We start from the raw sequence: 12,601 nt of genomic DNA, 5'->3' as shown, positions 1-12,601 counted from the left end.
CACTGTATAAAGCAACTCAATTTTATGTTCTGCATTAATTTTAGTGCTTAATGGGGATATGCAGTCATGGCTGTAGGAGTGACATCATCCCCGGGCTCATTAAAAGAAATGCCATGTAAAGCCAAGCTCTTAACAGCCTGCATAAGCCTATAATAAGCTTATAGGGGGGTGGTTAATCCCTATTGTGGTTTGGTATAATGTCATAATGAGAAAGTGACATCAGGAAAAGGGCAGAAGGGGCAGTCAATGCGCTCCCTCTGCATTGTGGCCAAGGGCACTGGCAGGGCTCCCACCACCCCTCCTGTTGAACCAGCAACATGGCCGGCACTGATCGAGCCCAGGTTACAGACTAAAAATGTCTTTCAGTTAATGGAGGCAGAGTACTCTGGCACAACAAATATTTCGGGGTGGCTTTCTTTGATGATGCAGCACTGACTTGTAAAGGCTGGCAGAAGGTGTGGAGCTGCACGTCGCCCTCCACTGCCCTGCTGTGCAGGAAAGGGCATGGCCTATTTGCTGGAGGAAACTCCTGCCTGGGACCCCAACCTGCCTCAGTTGTTCAGCATTGCTGGAGTTTAGCTCTTTGTACTCTTTGGCAACAAAATAGCATAAGTTTTCAGGTCACATTTGGAAACTTGAGCACCTGGTGTTTGCTGAGAATCACTTGAGGCAGTTTTTTGACATTAGGTTTGTGTGCCAAGAGACACAGACTTGGTGCCCAAAATTAGGTCAGTGAATAGCCTGAATTCATGGGGGAAAAAGAATTCTGATAATGCTGGGGTTCTAATTGTTGTTCAAATGCTATGTTGAAGGGCAGAGACCCATGTAGACATAGTCTAAGGTTTCCTGCCTCCTGCTCTACCTGTTGCTGAGATCCACCTCCCAACACCCACCAGATTGGCTCTGACTGTCAAGCAACAGCTTGATTCAGTTTGGTTTATTGGGGGAGCTTTCTGAGGGGGGAGTGGGGGGTGGACAACAATACTTAGCGTTCATTCACTGGTATTTTTTCACACCAGTAAAACAGGATGCAATACAGGACCAGTAATGCTGATGGTCATACCACTAACAATTAAAATTCCTTCTAGGCTATGAAAAACTGTGAGCTTTGGAGGAAAATTATGTAAAACTAAAATCCCTTCCAGCCTAACCATTAAGTGCGTTTAGACTGGGCCTGTCACCACACATGATAAACCTAATGTCTAGCTCAGGTTGCTAATTCTAGGAACGAGTTTTGCTTGGAGAGGAAAGAGTGAGTGGTGTAGTGCACTGGGGTTGACACACAGGTCAGACACTGCCAAGATTCAGTCTTTTTGTAGGCTGAGGTTGCTTCACTGAGTCATCTGAACTCTGCCAGGTTCCCATGCTGAAAGTAGCACCATAACATCTGTGAATGTTTGATTTTTTTGTTGTTGTTCCTTTTCTGAATGTTTGATAAGGCATATTGGAAACTTATATTTGCATCATCCAAGAAACCTGTTTCTAATTTGTTTGAACTCTTGGTATCTTTTTCTGGAGCATTGCCATCTGTTCCTAAACCTAAACTCAGGCAAGTTTAGGACCTTTCTTAGGGCCTGACAATGGGCTGGCACAGATTCCGAATTTGAAGAATATATTTGTACCCGAAACATCCACTGAGCGGTGGCTAACCTCACTTCCATTGGGACTTGGAGCTTCCACTGTGACTTGACGCAAGATGAAGGGCTCTGGGCAGGACGTGGGCTTCACGGTGCTGCTCCCACTCTCCCTCGCAGCTGCTCTCTGCTCCCTGCTGGCCTGCCGCCACCTCTGTAACATTCCAGCTGAAATGGAGAAACGGGAGGGGTGGCAGCGTGCCAGCCGCCCGGGCACGGAGCACGGCACAGCCCTCTGATGGACACCCCGCCATCCATCCGCAGGGTGACTCACTTCTTCAAGCGCTCGTGCCTCGTGTAGCTCAAAGAACTTTTTCACTCCTGGGCAAATGTGGGCAAATATTGATAGAGCTGCCTTATTTTCTACCGGCCTTTTTGAAGCTAGGGTTTCTTGTTTAGGTTGGTTGGCTGGTTGTTTGCCTCTATCGTCGTAACTTTCTCTGACTGGAAAGGTGTGAATGGAACTGGTTTTTACTGCCTCCATCCTAACCTGCTGAAGTGTCTGCTGTAGGGTGAAAAGTACTAGGCTAAACTGAGTTTAAAGCTGTTGCGATCTTAGTGCTACCTGAAAACCAAGCAAATGATTTCACAGAAGACGTTGAAATGATTATTTGTTTCCATTTTGTTGGATTTAATTTGCATCTGTTTTCATTACTTTATTTCATAATATTTTTAACTTAAATCAGATTAATCCTTAACTGCTGTCTAAATATTCAGTGACCTATTGTATTATCCTAAGTTATGTTTTATCAGCTCTTAATAAAAATATCAGCAGCAATTTTACAATAATTTAAAAAAAATAGTAATTACAGTGACACAGGAAATTTTAAAGGTCTTGAAAGATTTTCAGAAAGAACTTTTGCACTTATTTAAAGATCATTTTTAGAAAAAAATCTCTGTATGAAAAACACTGGCAATGAATTTGCTTTTTCAGTAATATAACTAAGTGAATAAGACTGAAAAATTTTGATTTCGGTAAGATTTTTGATACTGTCTCATATTATATTTTTAGTAAACAAAGAAGAGAAATATGGTCTAGATGAAACTATCATGAGGAGTTGATGCATAACTAATTAAAAAAGAAAAGCTGTATTCAAAAAAGACTTACCCAAGTTTAGTTATCATACCAGGGAGATATTGCATGGGAGGTCCCTGAGGTCAGTTCTCTGTCACTTCTATTCACTATTTCCATTAATGAGTTGGATGATGCAGTAGTATTTATAAAACTTATGTGTGACACCAGGAGTTTGCAAGCTGTCTGTAGGGCGTGATCATAATTAAAAATGATTTTGGAAAATGGAACAAATGATGCAAATCACTAAAATAACAGTCAGTAAGGTCTGTGCAGAGTACAGGAAGAAGGAACCAAAGGTAAATATATGAAATGTATTTTGATTTTATTACAGAAAATGTTAGGGGCAGTAATCTCAAACAAAGTAAGTCAATCAACAATACCCTATGCCTTTTTTTTAAAGAAAGCCATCTGGGTGTTGATATTAGCAAGAATAAGATGTGTAAGATCAGCTGCTTTTTTCTTTCCAAGTTATGCTGGTGAAGCATCAGCAGGAATACTTTGCTCTAGTTTGGGGCAACACGTATTGAAACCTGTAGACAAATCGGGCCCAGCAGTGGGAGCATGACAGCGATGCTTAAATGTGTGTAGCTTTTTATAGAAAGCAACAAGTTAGGCAGCCCCCTCTGTTTGGTATTATATATGGCTATGTGATTTATTTTTTATTTTTTTTTTACATAGCATGGCTATTATTATTTCTTTCTCTGTTGTGGACTATCTTAGTTTTATCTGACAGCGGTCTGACAGAGCAAGAAGTATTTCTGGGAACATTTAAATTAGATGGTCATATATTTCCTTTCTTCTCTGTGTTACATGTACTATTATTAGTTGCCTTTTTCGTCCTCTAAAATATCATCTGTAAGACCCGCTAGATCAGAGCTGGTGCTTAACTGCTCTTTGAGAAAAAATGACGGTGAAAGTGTTTTATTCATTACCTCCTCTGTCATAAATCTCTAACTGGAGCAAAAATCCTGACCCTGAATCTCTCTACAGAACCCATGAGCCCATGGCTATTCAGTTTTAATCGTGCTGTTCTGGTGATTTATGACATGGCCTTGGGTAAATTGAACCTCAACCTCAATTTCCCTGCCTTTAGCTGAAGATACTAACATTTCTCCTGAAGACAGCCTGAGAGCTAATCTGTATAAGGATGCCTTGACAATGTACAGTCCTCAGGCCCTTGTCTAGCAGAATCTCAAAGGTTCAGCTGTCACGCACTTGTATGACTCAGTAAGTTGTTGGCAAAGAGTCCATACTTATGATGGGACTAAGTTTTGAGGATTTTTTTACATAGTTTTGTAAACTCATGATTTTCAGTCTTACGGCTTGGATAGGCAATTGTATTGATCTTATTTTGGGGGCTGGCAATAGCAGACATGAGATGAAAAAGCTCTGGAAAAGGCCTGTCTTTGTAAAGGAGGATTGTTCAGCTGCACTTGGCGACCGTAACTTACGACAACACACTCTCCCCTGGCAGCTATCAGATACTGCAGAGCAAACCCTACTGGAGCTCCAAAAATCTGGGGTGGGAGTCTGGCCAGAAAAACTCAAAGCCTTGAAGTATGTTCCATGGCAAGGAAAGAGAGGTTCTTTTACCCTCGGGTTTCTTGCATTCATAAGAGATAATTACCATCAAAACAGACAGAGAAGATAAATGCTGGATAAGCTGGCAAGGAAAGGACACAAGTTGCTGTCCCCCATAAACAGGAATGCACACCTAGCATACAGGATGGTGTGCTGATTTGGTAACAAAACACAAGTATGTTAACAAGTAAGTGAGGAGACAGTGCCTGTTTTATGATATGTGAAATAATAATGCAGCGTCAAAAGATCAGAGGGTCATGCTGCAATTCCAGTGTTCATCCCAATGGTAAGCACATCCTCATTAAGGAGTGTGAGTATCTTCAGGTTGAAGCTGGACTGATACGGGCTGCAACCACTTAGGCTTTTGGAAAATAAACAGCCTACTACTGTGATAGGAAAGGAGGGGATTCCTGGTGGGTTCTGACCTATGCACCTCCAGTTCAGTAATTCACTGAGCAATATGTTTAAACTAAAATAAATACCACAGTCCAATTGGAAATGATTCATTGTTATAGAACTGGGCCTTTTTTCAATTCCATTTTTCTTCTTTTGTGATTTCAGTCAGTGAGTGGTTTGTAATGATCTCACATTTTTTCTCAATGGAGGACTCTTTCTCCACAGCTCAGAATTAACACTATTTCTATTCAGGAAATAATGTAGTCAGTGAATGCAACCATTTAGCGGAAAAGAGGGAAATAATAGTCAGGAAATTAACTACGCCATGTTTAGGTTGGGTTATTTTCCCCACCCTTTCCAATTCCCACAAATGCCCTGAAAGTGCCAAATTTACTCCAAGTATTAGGCTGAGAAATCACTTTTTACCTGCAAGCAAAATGTATTCAATCCAGATGAACATATTTAATTTTATGTTAAACAGAGTACATATGGATTTTATAGCATTTATGTTGAGTAATCCCACCAGCCATTAAAATAACTTGGGGTTTGGTGGCAAGCAATGGAAGCTGGACATTTCTTCTACAGGGACTGATGCACAGCTGAATGCATTCAATCGATGTATTTTATTGTCTGTAGTGAGTGGTGCACGTAGACCTGAAAAGGTTCCTCCACCATCTACTTTAAAGTGGAACAGCTTTAGGTATTAACTTCCACCCCGCAGCCCTTACCCTGGCTGATCCTGGGTTGACTTTAAAATGTGGAGGTTCGGAAAGCGTAAATATTTACACGCTTCATTGCCGGGCAAGTCCCACTGAAGCCAGTGGGAGTTGCTTGGCACAACTGCTCTGCAAGGACATGATTCACCTCTGCATGAGTTTTAGCCATGGTGCCAACGGCAGACAGGTTTTAGGGGGTCTGGGTAAGAATGAGGAGCCCAAATGCACTGGGTCTGGGTGATGCTAGTTTTCGGGGTGCCCCCGGAGGTGCTGTGCTCACCCACCGTCCACAAGGAAAGAAGAAACGGGTAACCTCAGGCTCCGGCTGCTCGGTTGCTGGTACCTCGTGTAGGTCATGCTGACAGCACCTATTGTTCCAAAGCATTTGAAGGGCATCCAAGTTTTGGCATCATTAGATTATTGCCATGGTGCTCAGGCTGCAGATCCTGTACAATAAAGTAGTTGTGCTTCATGTTCAATCACCATGAGCCGTTATCTGCGGCTTTCATCTAGTCTCCATTAATGAAAGAACAAATCATTCCAGGGACTAAATAGAGGTTTGACCATTCAAATATATGCAAAATGATATGATTTATGAATGGGAGGAAGTCGTTCTGCGAGCTCAGAATTCCACTTGCTGAGGAATTTCAGCCTAACAGTGAATCCAGTCAGGTCCCGAGCCCGTTGCAGGCAGGGAACAAGTCCTGTTATACTGTGTTACGCAGCTGCATGGTAGTCCAGCTGGAGGCTCCCAAAGACTAATATTTCCAAATTGCACTCCATTGCGTTAGAGGATGATCATTGGTTAATTCTAACTGCTAACATTGCTGCAAGGAAGAAAATAAGAAACTATTCTCTATGTTTTTTTCCAATTTAAAAAAAAGGAATGGGCCTGAACTGCAGCAAGGAAGATGCAGGTAAGACTTTCAGAATAAAACACTTTGTTAAGAACAAAGAAGCCTAAAGAAACTTGTGGCATCTCCACCACTGAAGACATGTAAGAGGAAGTTAAACAAATCTATTGTAGAAATGTCTCTTAGGCTTCATGCTGCCTATCAGCATGAAGATGAACATAGTGACCTCTCGAGATGCCTTCCAACTGTATTTTCTATTTTTGTCACCAATACAATGCCCAACACTTGCTGTTGAAGTGTTTTTGGCAAGGAAAATGATTTTCCTTTCATAGAGTCTGTGCATGGCACCCTCAAAGTGAGGGGTATGGAAGACACAAGGGGTGCAGCAGCAGACTTCTGAGTGCTGCCCAGCCAAAGGTGGCCAAGCAATTGCATCATGGCCCTGCCTTCCAGGCTTTGTCCTTTTAGTCCCAGCTCTATGCTTTACTCTGTTTACCAAATTTGCCTTATTTATGGCTACAGAGACTTTGGCAGCTGCAGAGCACTCTTCTGTACTCACCACACTGGAAACTGAGGCACAGAAATCATGAAAACTTGGCAGAAAAACAGAGCAAGGCAGCAAACATCTCCCTTATTTTTCCTGCATTTGCCTCCCTCTCCTCCTAATGTGATCATACCAAAGGAAGAAGGTGAAAGCAAGCCCAGAGGCTGCTAACCTGTTCAGCCTTTCTGTCGTGGTCTAGCTCATTTGGTGGTGGATGGGAAGCTGTCAGTTTATTGCTATTTGTGACAAATCAAAAGTGTGATTGGGTTATAAATAACGCTGAAGTGGAAAAACTCGTGTTGGGGGAAAAAGTTATCTGGACCAAATATACTTCCCACAAGGGACAAAAGTTCTCTGGTAGTGAAGTCAGACATGCTCACTGTGTGATTAGAAGAGGAAAAATAGACCAGTCCATGCCAAGATGACTGCACTGCGGTGGCAGGTGATAGTGGCAGGAGGCGAGAACCTCTCCTCCTTGTGGCTGCAGTGGATGGCTGGAGGGACTCAAACCAGAGCTCAGACAACACCGGGAGTGAAATGAGTGAAATTATGATTTCAGTGAATGAAAATGAAGTACATATTTGAAACTTGTAGAAAGTAATGACAGACATTTTGTTTTCAGGGGGGAGTTATAAGCAGCAGGAATGAGATGAAAATGAGAAGCGTCACTTAGGCTATATGTAAATGGAAAAATCCTAACATTGGGATTGTGGAATAATCTCCCTGGGGGAGTAATACAAGCCCATAGTTTAGGACCTGAACAACCGGGCCTAGAAGGAGCACAAGAAACTGCATCACAAGGTCTTGTCTTTTTCACAGGTCATTTGTATTTCTCCTGGCTTCTCTGAGCAAGAAGGTTAAAGATTGGAAAGCTCCTTGGCCACTTCTTCTTGAAGATCCAAAGGAATGTTTAATATTGACGTCTCAGCCAAGCTAAAGCTTTGGGAATTCTTATCTATCCTCAAATTCTTATCTTTATTCTCAGTTGTTTACATTTCCCAACTTCCTGTCTACAGTACTTATCCAAGTTTATTGTTTAGTTTTACTATTCCTTTCTTACAACTCCTCCTTTACACTCAAGCATTGGCTGTGCTTCAGCTGTGGGTGATTTCTCTGTTTATCTTTACCACCTCATTCAGGTGTGAGAAGCAACATGCTAGTGCTTGGAACAGCCTCAGTGTTCCCAAGATGCAAAGTTTTCCTCATACATTGGCTGTTTCTTTTTCACTCTTGTAGCAACCTTTTAGTTTGTGGCACTGTTTAGGACTAGATATGCTTTCTTTACTCATATAATTTTAAGCTTGGGTAGTGGTTTTTTGTTTTGTTTTGTTTTGGTGTTGGTTTTTAAGTTGGTTCCCCCTAGGTAAAAAAGGGTTAATTAGTCTCAGTAAAATATTGACAGTCACTAGGGACTGCTGTGACTGAGATGAAAAACAAGACTGCACCTGTATGCTGGCAATTTCAGATAGATTCTGGTCAACTATTTTTCTCTAGTGCTTTGTTCTGCCAGCTGCCTCAGTGCTTTGGATGCAGGTGGAAGGATGGACTTTGCTATCTATAAAAAAATTTAATGGTGAAGACCAACTTCCGCTTCACCTCCCCAGGGATCAAAGTTATTGCATTGCCACATAGCATGGCAAAGCACACAGCAGGCAGCAGGCTCTGTGTGCCTAGCCACAGCATGGAGTTCTCAACTCAGAAGAAATAGCTTGAGAATTTTCCCTCCCTCTTCTCTTTTTCCTTTTTCTTTTTACTTTTTATTTCATTGTTCTCTTTTCTTTTTTTTTTTATTTATTTTCATTTTTCATTTCATTCTTCCCTTCCCTTCCCTTCCCTTCCCTTCCCTTCCCTTCCCTTCCCTTCCCTTCCCTTCCCTTCCCTTCCCTTCCCTTCCCTTCCCTTCCCTTCCCTTCCCTTCCCTTCCCTTCCCTTCCCTTCCCTTCCCTTCCCTTCCCTTCTTTATTTTAAAAGACACAATCCCCAAAGAAATCCCAAACTGAGCGACATTACGCAGAAGGGACAAGCAGCCACTTTATAATACATGCCATGCTGTATCAGTGCATTTCCTTGACAGAAGTGCTGTTGTATTCCAATAATCCAATACAAAGCAAAGGATTGCATGGGGGAACTAACTGTATGGCTTGATGTGTGCTCACAAAAGAAGTTCTCACAGAGACTCTAAAGGTTTATGTCATAATGTGCTGGTGTAGGATGAAAATAAATAGTCTCATCTACCTTCATTGCCAGTAGTAGAGCAGCAGACAACACACAGACCTTTCGTAGGTGTTGGATCTATTCTCCTGACAATATAATACTCTTAAATAAATCTGGTAACAGCAAATTCTGCTTTGCACAATGGGAATTTTCTGGGGATGTGTTACACTGTGTCCTACAATAAGGCTCTCCTTGATATTTTAATTGCTCATGATAGAAATAAACAATAATTTAACAGCCATAGTACGAGTGAAGGTGTTTATGTGAGGAAAGCGTAATGCTTGCTAGGATAACAGTTTCTGTGAAAGGACCTTTAGCGGGGGAAAAAAGATATCCAATGGAAAAGTAAGAGGGCAATGTACTGTTTGTGTGGGCTTTGGAAATACTATTAGAAACAAAAGCCATCTGATTTTTTGCCCTTTTTATTCAATGATACAAACAGATGTTTAATGTAGGTTGTTTTCTAAGATAGCTGTTTTACATCACTGCTATATAGCCCCACGCCTTCAAAGTGCCTTAAAAAGAGGAAAGAAATACAGAAGTTGCTAAATGGAGATCAGCAAGTTACAGCAGCTGAAAATAACCCACATGCATATTGCAATTAAACATGTGAGGGCCCTAGTTGGTTTGTTGTTATTTTTATTTTTTTAATTTCATTTTGAGCTGACAATGACCTTCTCATGCTCATCTTCCTTTAAGCAGTGTATTTTTACGTACATAGCACGGGTAGGTGGCTACAGAATAACATTTGGTATTAAGAAAGATGAGGAAAATCTCACATGTCAAGACCCGTAGTACCCTGCGTACTGAGCTGGTTTGTAGATGGATCTCACCATCTCACCTGTCTGTACCACAGCAGGTACCACCATCTGCAGTGCAAGGGAAGTTACCACCATCTGCAGTGCAAGGAAAGATGTAATAATAGTTGAACCAAGGATCTTATCAGGTTTATTAGGCAGCGTGCTCCTATGTGTTCTATGATATCTGGACTTTCTCACCTGTGGTGTTAAGGACACATATAACTTTGTGTAGGAGGGTGTCTGGTCAATACTCAATTTGCAATGCTAGTTTCACATGTAGTCATGGGACACCACTTTGTCCCATGTGTCTCATGTAATTTATGAATGCTTTTGTTGCTGTGGTTGTTTAAGGACATAGATGAGATTCTGCTATCTGCTACAGAGAAAAACAAAGTCTGTGGTATATTTGCATTGGTTCAACTATTGGTCTAAGAAGCTGTATCAAGTAGTCTAATAAAAAATATTGCTCTCCCTATAAACTTTGTCTTACTGTGTTGTAAATGAGTCACATTTAATGATAGCTGATGAGCACTTACATGATCCTATGTTGCATCATATCTGAATGGGTTTCCGAACTTTCTATCCACACTCTTCAGTGTTATCTTATGTTTGGCGGAATATTGATGCCATTTAGATAAATGACTCATTATATCTCTTTTATTTGGGGAATTACATAAAGCAGTTACAATGCTATTGCTATGCCTCATATTATGTCCAGATGCATAAGTTATTTCTCATCTTACAGACAGGTTGAATTTACTGTGACATTTATTGTCTGTACTTTTTTCCATAGGTGCTATCTGTAAATAGGCGATTTTCTGTTGTTGTGAGCTCTTATTTGACATCATTTCAAATTGCTCTCCAAATGCACACACAGATTTTGTGGAAGTGGCATAGTCTGTGTAAAAGTGGTGGAGCTGAAACCTGAAATACTCTAATCTGTCAGCAAATAGTAGTAACTGAACTACATGAATGCAGATCACTTATACAAATGAAAAGGTTTTTACCTCAAATGGACCAAGCCCAAAAGGCATGTGTGATTTTCTGAAGAGAACTTCCTCTTTGGATGTACAAACTTTGAATGAACCAAGTTAGTGGAGAAGGTCTGAGTTAAAAGCTATGCTGTTTTGTTGTTAGCCTTTCGCTTGGTAAAGTTTTGTTTTAAGGCAGGTTTTAACCGTGTTGTATGTATGGGTTTGTATGTGACGGTGTGCTGGAATGGCATTTTTCCTTGTGTTTTGTTGTGTGAATGCATAAATATTCTTGATAGACATGTGGTCCCAGGCATGTCTAATGATGGGAAGGTGTTAGGTACTCCACTTACTCAACATGTTGATGGATTCCCAAGTTCTTCATACCAATGTGCTCTACACATTTTAGTCTTTCCTGTGAAATACTAAGAGTGCCACTAGACAGAAATCCCAGGGCTATTCATGTCATTCTTGTCATACTGAAAAATATCTGTTCAGTCCTCAATCTCTATTATTTGATTTGCATGAACATATGCAAGACTTTTTGCATAATTAAATATGTGGTTAACTCATTGCAATAGAACTGCATTTGGTAATAACCAAATCCATGGGACTGTATAAGTAGCACACTGCTGATCTCCAAAAGTAAAAATTACATAATGAATCCTGATATTAACTTAAGATAAAGGGACTGCTATAGGGGATACCTAAAATAAGATCAAATGAAGGTGTTACATCATTTAACCTGCCAAAGGCTGATTTTGACTGTCAGAAGAGAGTACTGCACAACCATTGCATGTTCTTTTTCAGCAGTATTCACCTCTGAGGCTTTCCTTGGTGTGGGAAAATGAATGTTTGTGAGTCTAAATGATATAAATCTGTATTTCCTTTCAGACCCAAAGTATTTTTTTTTCTGAAGTATTGAAACAGGATAAAAGTGCTGAAATGGTATAGGTGTTTCCGAAGAAGTTTCATAGATTTCATCCCTATCTTTGCTGTATCTGCAGTTCTCACATAATGATATTGAAGTATTCCAGTATACTTAATATGTTCAGATATGAGTATGAGGAAAGAATGCTGATCCTCATGATGTACTAAGTGCCTGAAATTTAAATAACACTGTGGTTAATGAAGCTTTGCCTATATTAATATGCTTATTCAGTTTACCTGTGCTTAACACAGAAGTGCATTCTGCATATCTTTTCATTATAGGCATTTGCATCTTTTCAATTACTTTTCTTTGCTTGAATGTAAAGTGTTAGTGTAAAATGTTGCCCATCTTTTGAATAATCAAAACAAAAATTATCATTTAAAGTATAAATTAAAAGACCATTAAGGCTTGGGAGTGTGGTACTTCAAAGTTAGGGGAGTCAGAATTGAGGTTCTCTGTGCAATTAATTCACCCTCCTCTCACTCCCCACTTTTCTCTATGTGCAGGATAATACTAATCTTCATTACACAGTCACATTTATGTGTGCGCACACACTCATACACACATTTACATATGGATCCTAGCTAGTAGTTCCCATTGCTTCCAACTTGTCTTTGTACCTGCTTTGCTCTATATCCCTCTGCACTTGTGTCAGGTAACATCCTTCCCTGTTACCCTCAGCGAGGGGCAGCAGGAGACCACTTGGGAGATGGAGGGAGCTGAGCTGAGCTGAGCTGAGCTGCTGTGTGATGCTGCAGCAGCCCCAGAGGGTGAGGAGCACGGTCACAGATGGCCAGCTGCAGCCTCCAATGACTGGTGCACGTTGCCCAGGGGCTCCACAAGGAGGTAAGCTGTCAAGCTGTAGTGAGTCTCTGCCACTCGTGT

Source organism: Aythya fuligula, chromosome 3 (assembly GCF_009819795.1).
Source record: "Aythya fuligula isolate bAytFul2 chromosome 3, bAytFul2.pri, whole genome shotgun sequence".
Lineage (NCBI taxonomy): Eukaryota > Metazoa > Chordata > Aves > Anseriformes > Anatidae > Aythya > Aythya fuligula.
Note: the sequence above shows the minus strand (reverse complement) of the source record.